Source organism: Raphanus sativus, chromosome 4, assembly GCF_000801105.2.
Source record: "Raphanus sativus cultivar WK10039 chromosome 4, ASM80110v3, whole genome shotgun sequence".
In the NCBI taxonomy this organism is placed as follows: Eukaryota; Viridiplantae; Streptophyta; class Magnoliopsida; order Brassicales; family Brassicaceae; genus Raphanus; species Raphanus sativus.
Genome location: NC_079514.1, coordinates 29070755 through 29080359, shown reverse-complemented (window position 1 = coordinate 29080359; position 9605 = coordinate 29070755). Strand labels below are relative to the sequence as shown.

Sequence of the window (9605 nt, the reverse complement as noted above, 5' to 3'; positions counted from 1 at the left end):
TGTGTTAGAGAACACATGATCGGACTGACCCGCTATGAGAACTCTACAAGATTGTTATATGAGTGTCATAAGAGTTTCTCATCACTACTATAGAGTATAGTCCTTAGACCTGAGTTCGTCATGATTCTTTACTTGTGGATTAATTCACTTTGACCTTGTCAAACGTCAGTCGTAACTGCTGATTATAAAGGCATTGATTAGGTGTTCTATGAAGTTTGTAAGGAACATGGATGGAATAGGGATGGAACAAGATGGGATTTGTCCCTCCCATATAACGGGAGATAAATATCTCTTGGCCTATCGTAGATTTGATACTGAGAAATTCATGGCCATGCTCAAACGAGTTGAATGTCAGTCGTTTGTTTTATCAGTATAAATTAAAGTTCGATAAACGTGATCTAGATTACTGAAGATGACACTAGCTCTTGTTTTAGGCTGAGATTGAGATATAGAGACAAAGAGATTATGAGAATATTTAATTCTAGTACATGTGGGAGATTGTTGAGAATGTACTAAAATCATTTGTATTTATTCTTGTTAAAGTCGTAGTGTCGAGGTTAAACAATCATATAAAATTAGGTGGTTATGATATTTTGCTAAAAACCGCTTATAATATATGGATTGAAAATCCATTATTAATTTTATATGATCCTATAGGGTTACACTCCTAAACAAACTAGATCAATAATATTTTGAGTTCAGAGATAATGATATAAGCTTGTTATATCTGTGTGGTATTATTAAATTAATAATGTGTTACATATGATGTAACCATACACGTTTTGTTGGTTAATTGATTATTGGGCTTAAACCATAAATTATATTAACTAAACCTAATTGTCTTATGGTTTTGCAAACTCATATATAATGAGCACGTGAGACATAAGGGCACGAGGATTAGCCGCATAACTCAATACCAATAAGACAAATAGTTTGTCTTGGGATTTGATCTCGACGGCACTAGCATCTCGTTGTGATCTAGTTTGTGTGTGTGTGAATACCGGTAGAGGTACGACGTTTGGAGTGCTAAAATTTTTGACTTGGTTTATTCAATTTCCGCTTCAGAATAATCAGGTATATTCGAAACTCTAAGATCTAGATTTATTTTAGTATTTGCATGAGATCTAGGCATATGAACTCATAAGTTGATTTATAAATTGTTATAAACTGGTATGAATTCCTACAAACATATCTGTAGAATCTCTACCCTCTCCAATTATGTCGTAAAGTTTGGCCAAGCACGGAACTCCTTTATCATGGCAATCAAATTCTTGTAGTCTATTCCAAAATTCTGGCATGTTAAATGTTGCATCATATTTTTCATCGCTCATCTTAGTGCTTCAATATCTGAATGCAGGATAGACTCTCGTCAAATATAATTCTTTGTCCCCATAAGTTAAATCTTTCCTAAGCTGTCCATCCAAGTCCATCTACATCCGCTGAATTGTGCTGAAGATGTCCATGACCCGTCTATCATGAAGATATTTCCCAAGCTTAGGACTTGAAGTTCGTCAATATCTTGGTCTTGTTGATTTTCTGGCACCGTCTCATTTGCGTTGAAATAGGTTTGGCACTCACTCTATGTATAGAGAACTAACTCCAAAAGATCTCGGTCTATTCCCCTAAAAAGTTTGGCATTCATGACCTTTCAAATATACCAGATTATCCAAGGATAAGAATCTCTATCTAGATCTGGTTCAACAATGTTATTCTTCCTCCAGAAGAGATAATCCATATTGTCATAACTACTCGAGAGATGAAAGATATTTGGATTCGTTGGCGTAGATGAGAATGCCCAAATTTATAGTGCTGGTATGCATTCAAAAATTGCATGAGTAACAGATTTTCCTGATTCTTTACATCGTGGACAATAGTTATCGTATCCTATATTACGCCTTATCAAGGTTTTTACTGCCTCATGACATATTGTTAAATGACCTATTATTAAATGCCATATTAAATGACTTTATGATTCTGTCAAAATCATAATGCCATTAGCTGAATTGATTCTTTGTATGTTACAACATTGAATTCAAAATCAATTTTATTATTAGTCAAAGCACTTTCAATTTTTTTTTTTGACAACTCAAAGCAGTTTCAAATACGTGAGAAAAAAGACCATGTGCTTTGATTATTTGAATAATCATTTAGCAAAAGTATTTGGGGTAAAGAATATAAATTTTATTTGTCTAGTCCACAATATTTGGATCCAGCCCAAATATCTTTTTTTCTCATACACCAAAATGTCTGCAATTTTTCTATTTTATACACGAGAATTTTCACTTAATATTTTTAACCAGGTGATTTCTCGTGTACATGCACGGATATAGATATTTATAAAGTAAATATACAATAATTGATTGTTATTTACTTTTAATTTTAAATTAATGTATAATTTGTATGTATAATGTATATTAAAAATACTATATTACTTTAATAAGACATGATTTTAGTTATGTTATATCTACTCGATTTTGTTATTTTTACAGTTGATTTAGTTATGATTTGAGTATATTGGAGTGCATATATTTATTTGAATTCAACTATAATACTATTTATTTTAAATTTATTAAAACTATGATTAATTTTCTTATTTGCATTTACGTTGGTCATTGTCTTAGATGTATAAATAGATTTGAGGAAGATTATGTGTGACTTAAGATATATTGTGCTTAAAATGACATTAAAATAAACTAAAGTGTTTAATTCCAAATTACATAAATTAATATAATGATAATATTCTATAGTATCATGCACATATATAAACTTTACAAAAGAACTAAATTTTAACAGTTGGTTAATATGTTTTAAGTCATCATATAATTTACATTTATAACATAAATTATTATTATAAAATTATATATTCATATTATATTTAAATCTATGATATTATATATAAGTTGGATGAGTCGAGTCACTCATATTGTGAATATATTGAGTTAGATATGTTCTTTCAAATTCAAACTGAAGTATAATTATTTTATTATAATTAAGTAAAATAGAATTAATTTTATTTATCGTTTAAATGTGCATGTATTTTCATAATATTTATCAAATTATATGTTGATTTCTTAGAAAAATATATATTAGAAAATAAAGCGGTGATCACTAATACATTTTTGGAAGCTTATGAACACATATCACTAATTACAATAATTAAATTATTTTAGAATTTCTAAATAATTTTATGTCTTAGATTTATTAAATGATAAATTGAAAAATTATTTTAAATAATTTTAAAAATGAGAATTCGGATTTGCTTTGGTATTTTGATTATGGTTATATTAAGTTACACAAACATAAAATTTTAAAGCAAATTATATTTTATGCTATTTAAAAATACTTTTAGTGGAAGATTTTTATTTTGTGAACTTTCTTTTTTAATAAAATCATATTATATATACATATATTTTCGTTATTATTTTTTGTTAACTTTATAAATTTTTTCTTTTTATTTTATATGTTATGTGGAAAATTTTAAAAAAGAAACTAAATAATAAATTCAATAATATTATATAAATATAATATTTTTAATTCATTAAGGGTATCATTGTAATCAACCATCCTGACAGTTAATTTGATCGCGACACATAGGAAATTTACTTGTCAAATAATATTATAGAAACATTTTATAACTTCTAAATAATTTTATGCCTTATATTTATTAAATGATAAACTGAAAATTATTTTAAATAATTCTAAAAATGAGAATTCGGATTTGATTTGGTATTTTTATTATGATTATATTAAGTTCCACAAACATAAAATTTTAAGCAAATTATATTTTATGCTATTTAAAAATAATTTTAGTGGAATATTTTTATTTTGTGAACTTTCTTTTTTAATAAAATAATATTATATATATATATATATATTCGTTATTTTTTTAACTTTATAAATGTTTTCTTTTTATTATATATGTTATTTGTAAAATTTTAAAAAGGAAAATAAATAATAAATTCAATAATAGTATATAAATGTAATATTTTAATTCATTAAAAGTATCACTGTAATCACTTATCCTGAGAGTTAACGTGAGCACGACATATAAGAAACTGACTTATCAAATAATATTATATATATTTTTCGTTTTTAATTTTTTTTTCTTCAAATTTATAATTGTTTCATTTTTATTATATATGTTATTTGGAAATTTTTAAAAAATAAACTAAATAAAAATTCAATAATAGAATTTAAATGTAATATTTTTAATTCATTAAAATTATTAGTGTACTTAACCATCATGAAATTAACGTTAAGTACAACATATAAGAAACTGACTTCTCAAATAATATTATAGAGATATAGACTTTTAATAAATAATCCACTTAAGATTTTCATTTATCATTTAAACAAACTTCGTTTGTAGACATATGATTACATTAATTACTCACAACAAGGAATCAAACGATTCAAGATCTTGTTACTCAAAAAAACTGTTCTAACAATCTTTGCCATCTCAACAGTTGCACGAAATATCCAAGTGTATAGTAAACAATAAGATCGAAAAAGTCCAACAGAGATAAAGTAAAAAACCTTTGAAACTCTTACCTCTGGTTTAAGACACCGTTAAATTTCTCTGTGAAATGTTAAACAAAGTCTCCTGTTGAGAGATTAGATAAAAAGTATCTAATGTATAAAAAGAAATTTAATTCTATTAGTACGAGATCTTTTGGAAATGAATCACAAAATAAATCTATTCGGATCAATCTCTTATGCTTAAAATAGACAATATCGTATTAATCAGATAACTAGATTTTGATCCGCGCTTAAGAAACGAGGGTTTGTTTTCGATTATTTTAATAATTGTAAAATTTGGTTTTGAGAACATTTTTTATTTTTTCTTAATGTTTTATATACTAAAAGTGTTTTGTATGGAAGAATTTATAAGGGAAAATTATATCTATGTTTAATAAATTGTGTTCTTGTTTAATTTTAAACCAATTAGATAATTAAAAAAAATGACAACCGAAGCCCAATTAAACCATCCAATCTCGTATCAATTACAAATATAAAATATGGGCTACAATTATCTAAGGTTTTATTTAATCTATGGGCTAAAATTATGGGTTTCACACAATCTTATTATAATTGGGCTTGAGTTGCTTTTTCTAACATCTATCTTATTAAAGCTGAAGTATAATTTTGGTGTGTTTAGATACTTGGATAAAAAAATTTAAAAAAAATTAGTGTGTTTGGAAATATGAATTGTAGTCTTTTAAAAAAATTAATTTTGTTTGGAAACAAAGATAGTAGTATTAAACAGAAAAATTAATGGGCTTAAATTATTAAGTCCATTATAAAAGAATGTCGTCAATATATATAAGAAAAATATAATATAAAGCCCAATTTGAAATACCAATTCAAATTATGGTTTTTATATTTCATATTAAGTTTTTAAAATATAATATATGTAATTATTTATATGATGATACATATTAAATACTATTAATTATATGATTACTTATATGATGGTACATATAAAATACGATTAATTATATGATGAAATTATACGATATATAATAATGACTAAGGATGGGTTTTCAGACATCCATACGGGTTTGGTTCTGATCGGTTTGCGTTTCGGGTTTCGAGGTCAAAGATTTCAGTCCTATTAGGATGTTTCTAAATTTTTGTTTGAGTTTGATTCGGATCTTTGCGGGTTTGGTTTGGGTTTGAATAACCTATTTAAATTATTTTTAAAGTTTTAAATCACTATATACTTTAAAATTCTCAAAATCTATATATATATATTACCTATAAATTTAAATAACATATGTCAGAATACCTAAGCTTAACATATCAATTGGTTTGATTTAAAATTTTTGGATACGAAATCAATAATTATTTTAAGTATTTTTGGTGATTTGAGTATACTTTAATTATTTCAGGTATTTGTTTTTGACTATCTATATATATTTTCAAGTATTTTAAACCAATTTAAAAGTATCATTCTTGATGTTTTATATACGTTAAATATAAAAATAATTAATATATAAGTATATAAATCTAATTTTAGATAAATTCAGGTACACGAATACTTCGGTTCGGATCCGATTCGGTTCTCTAACTAACAAAATTTTGAATAATTCGAATATTTAATCAATTTATGTTCAGGTTTGATACTATATTTACGGATTAGTATCAGTTCTGTTCCTCGGATTCATTTTGCCAAACCCTAATAATTACATGAAAAACAAATATCGTCATATTTTTTAAAATATACATCCACAGAGGTGAAGAGATCAAAGTCGATAATCGTTTATATAAACAACAAGCCAAATAAATATGTTGATTGAAGAGCGAATAAAACAAAACTAGAGAAATACATAGTTTATCAGAAACACTCTATGTGTCGAATTTATTATAAAGAAAATTTTCTTAAAATAAATAAATTCAATAATTACAAACAAATAATATATTTTATAAAGTGAAAAATAATATCCGCGCTTTCGAAGCGCGGGTCAAAATCTAGTATAGATTAAATAAACAAACAAATAATAAGTGGTCTGAAGCAAATATGTTATCGGTATCGAAAGAAAAAAATTCATAAAGCTGTCTTAAAGAAAAAAAAGCACCGACAGTTTCCTCGAGACTGTTTACTCTTCACATCTCCACATCTAATTAAGCAAGACGAATCGTTTTCAAACCCTTTTCTATTTCTGATGTTAAAAACAATGGATGAACATGTAATAGATCAGAGATAACAATCGTCTTACCGTAAGTTTCCTCTTTTCTCTCAAATATTCCTTTTTGTTTAATTTCTTATTTCAAGCCTTTTAAGCGATTTGACATGCAAGAGTTTGGTTTGGTTTGTTTTTGCAGGATATTGAAAGGATTGTAAGATCAGAGTTCATCGTGTATAAAATTTCCCGATTCAAATCATGTTAAGTGAGATTATATAAAGCAACGTTATAGATAAGGTAAATATTTGCTTCTGTTTTTTTTTTGTTTTCCTAAACTTTATAGATTGTTATTTTTTATTTATTTGAAGCTTTTAAGCGAATTATATTTTAACAGATCTTAGGATTATACGATCAGAGTTACTGTGATAGTGTGATAAAAAATTTCCAGATTCAAATCATGTTAAGACCCATTCGATAAGGTAAATATTTTTTTCGTTTTTTTTCTAAACATATAAGATTGTCTGGTTTTAGTTTTCTAGCAATGATGGTCTTGTTTAAAATGTATTAGGATATTAATATTGTTGTATTCACTAACAAAACAGACACATAGTAATAAAAGATTTAATTTACGTTTTACTCTAATTTTTTTTTGCATAAAGGATAATGAGTTGAGGCCTTATGTATATTTGAAACAGAGTTCTTTTCCAACTCGAAATCAAAGATATACATCTCCAGATCCATGAAAGGAAGCACGATCTACTGATTTGCAAATGAGGACGACGTGTTGCATCTAAATAAAAAGTGAGTTGTTTTGGTTAATTAAAAGATAAAGATAGAAGAATTAATATGTGACTGTTTGGTATGTACAGATATGTAGCATAGTAATAAGAATAGCCAACAAAGCATTGAGGCAATTGGAAGCAATTGATATACCATTTCGCAAGTATACGAAATATAAAGCAGGTAAGTGACCGGTGATTCTATTAGTCTTGTAATGGTTGGTTCAAGTAACTAACTTGTGATGAATCATTGATTATATTCTTATGGTTATGGTTCTTTGGTTTGCTTTGTAGGATCTTATAAAGCACAAGTGAGATTTTTTTTTCATTGGAATGACAGTTTGATGGCGCTGCAAAAGTGTATTTATACTGTACACCATGTTTCACAGTCAACAAAAAGCAGATAAGTCACTTTTTTATTGTCTATGCTCTTCATATTGGTTCTTAGTTATGTTTGTAGGATATTAAAAAGCATAGAAGAATCATCGTATATATAAATACAACCGGAATGCAACCTCTATTTGGAAATGGACAGAACATATTTGCTCATTGTTAACAGTAAGTTTTCTATTTACTTTATAGTATAGATACAACAGGAATGGAACCTTATCGGTAGTTAGGAATCAAACTGGAGCTTGCTTGATGTCTTGTAATGAATGAATCCTTTTATTGTGTGCAAAAACTTGCAAAGCATTATTTAAAATGTATGAAAAAAACTTGTAGAGTAAGTAACTTGGTAGGTAATAAAAAGGAGCTTGCTTTATGTGTTTCAATGTTTAGACTTGTTTGAGGTATAGCGTAGAAACAGATGTGGGAAAGAGATGTTATTTATATTAGGAGAGGATACAGAGGAAGTAGGTTAGCTAATTTAGGGTAAATATTATGGAGATATAATTAGATAGTTTTTTAAGGAATATACTGCTAGTATTTAGAGAATTATGGTGATTGTATAAGGAAAATCGAAATTAATCTATATATTAAATAAACTTGTAGACCAAGTAAAAGATTATTTCTGGAATATTGCTATTGAATATCATATCTAAATTATATTTTGTTTTAGAAATAGGGAAAATCGAATTCAATCATTTTTCAAAAAAAAACTTGTTCACGAAGTAATGATATACTTTCGGAAATAAAGTATTCAATTTCGTGTCAAAAATTTCGGAATATTACTGTTGGCCGTGATTAATTTTATATTTCTAAATAACAGATTCACAATATATTGTATTATTCTTTAGGTAATATCTTTACTAAGAATATCTTTAGGTAATATTCCTTAGGTAGTTACAAACCAGAAATTCATTTAAACGTTTTGAAAATTTAGTTCGTAAACAGTTTGAATTTAATAATGTAGATGAAATGTGAGGACATGTGTAATTGTTTAGAAGTCATATGTGGTATAATGGAAAAAATTTAAGCTAAGATATAAAATTTCTATGATGTGGTAATGGTTTTGAGTAATTGACATCTTGTATTTTTGATATAGGACTTTCATATTGGAGCCGAGGACATGTAATTGGCTAATATTGCTGCATTCTCCATTATTCTCTATTAAACATTGTTGAACATATGTAAAAAAAAGACATTGTATACAGTATGGTGCATAAAGTGTGATATAATCGATTAAAAAAACATAGATAGGTATAATGGGCCTGATATTATATAAAGCAAATATTGTGGGGCTTATAAATCTTGGTAATCGACATTTGTGGGTTATTTAAAAAATCATCGACATACAGGTTGAGTAATTTATTGTAACAACATGATAAATATGAGGTGTAACATTTAAATGAAAGGGTCCAAACAACTTGTATAAGTTTTCTTTTCAAGACTACTTCCTTTTTAATAGTATAGATAAAGAGTTGGACATGATCTTTTACAAAAAGCCCAACAACTAATATCAGAATGGATGAAGAGAAATCTGTAAAAATACCTTTCAAAATATGAATATGACCCTTTGAGTTATGAATGGAAGATATGTGTTGCAAAGATCAAGTCAGAAAATTTTGAAAAGTTCAATTGTGGGATACGAGATGAATATGGTCATTAGTTTAAGGATGGAAATGTGAGATGTCAAACAAAGTTTCACATTGGAAGATTGGACAAAGAGTGTCAAACACATAAAGAGAAGTCCAACTCTAATTAGTATGAGGTCTTTCGAGAAGAAGTTCAAAATTAAATCCATCGGGCCAGCCTTTTG

General features: G+C 26.8%; 1 long non-coding RNA gene across 2 annotated transcripts; it reads left to right on the top strand.

Moving 5' to 3' along the window:
- Positions 1 to 6513: 6513 nt before the first annotated feature.
- Positions 6514 to 9039, top strand: LOC108855828 (uncharacterized). Of its 2 annotated transcripts, XR_001950130.2 has the most exons (7): positions 6514 to 6720; positions 6826 to 6923; positions 7021 to 7105; positions 7322 to 7427; positions 7496 to 7589; positions 7700 to 7963; positions 8892 to 9039. It is a non-coding gene; the product is annotated as an uncharacterized LOC108855828 (long non-coding RNA). The 2 variants fall into 2 exon arrangements; XR_008945227.1 differs by having other exon boundaries at positions 6515 to 6720; positions 7700 to 9039.
- The last annotated feature ends 566 nt before the right edge of the window (positions 9040 to 9605 follow it).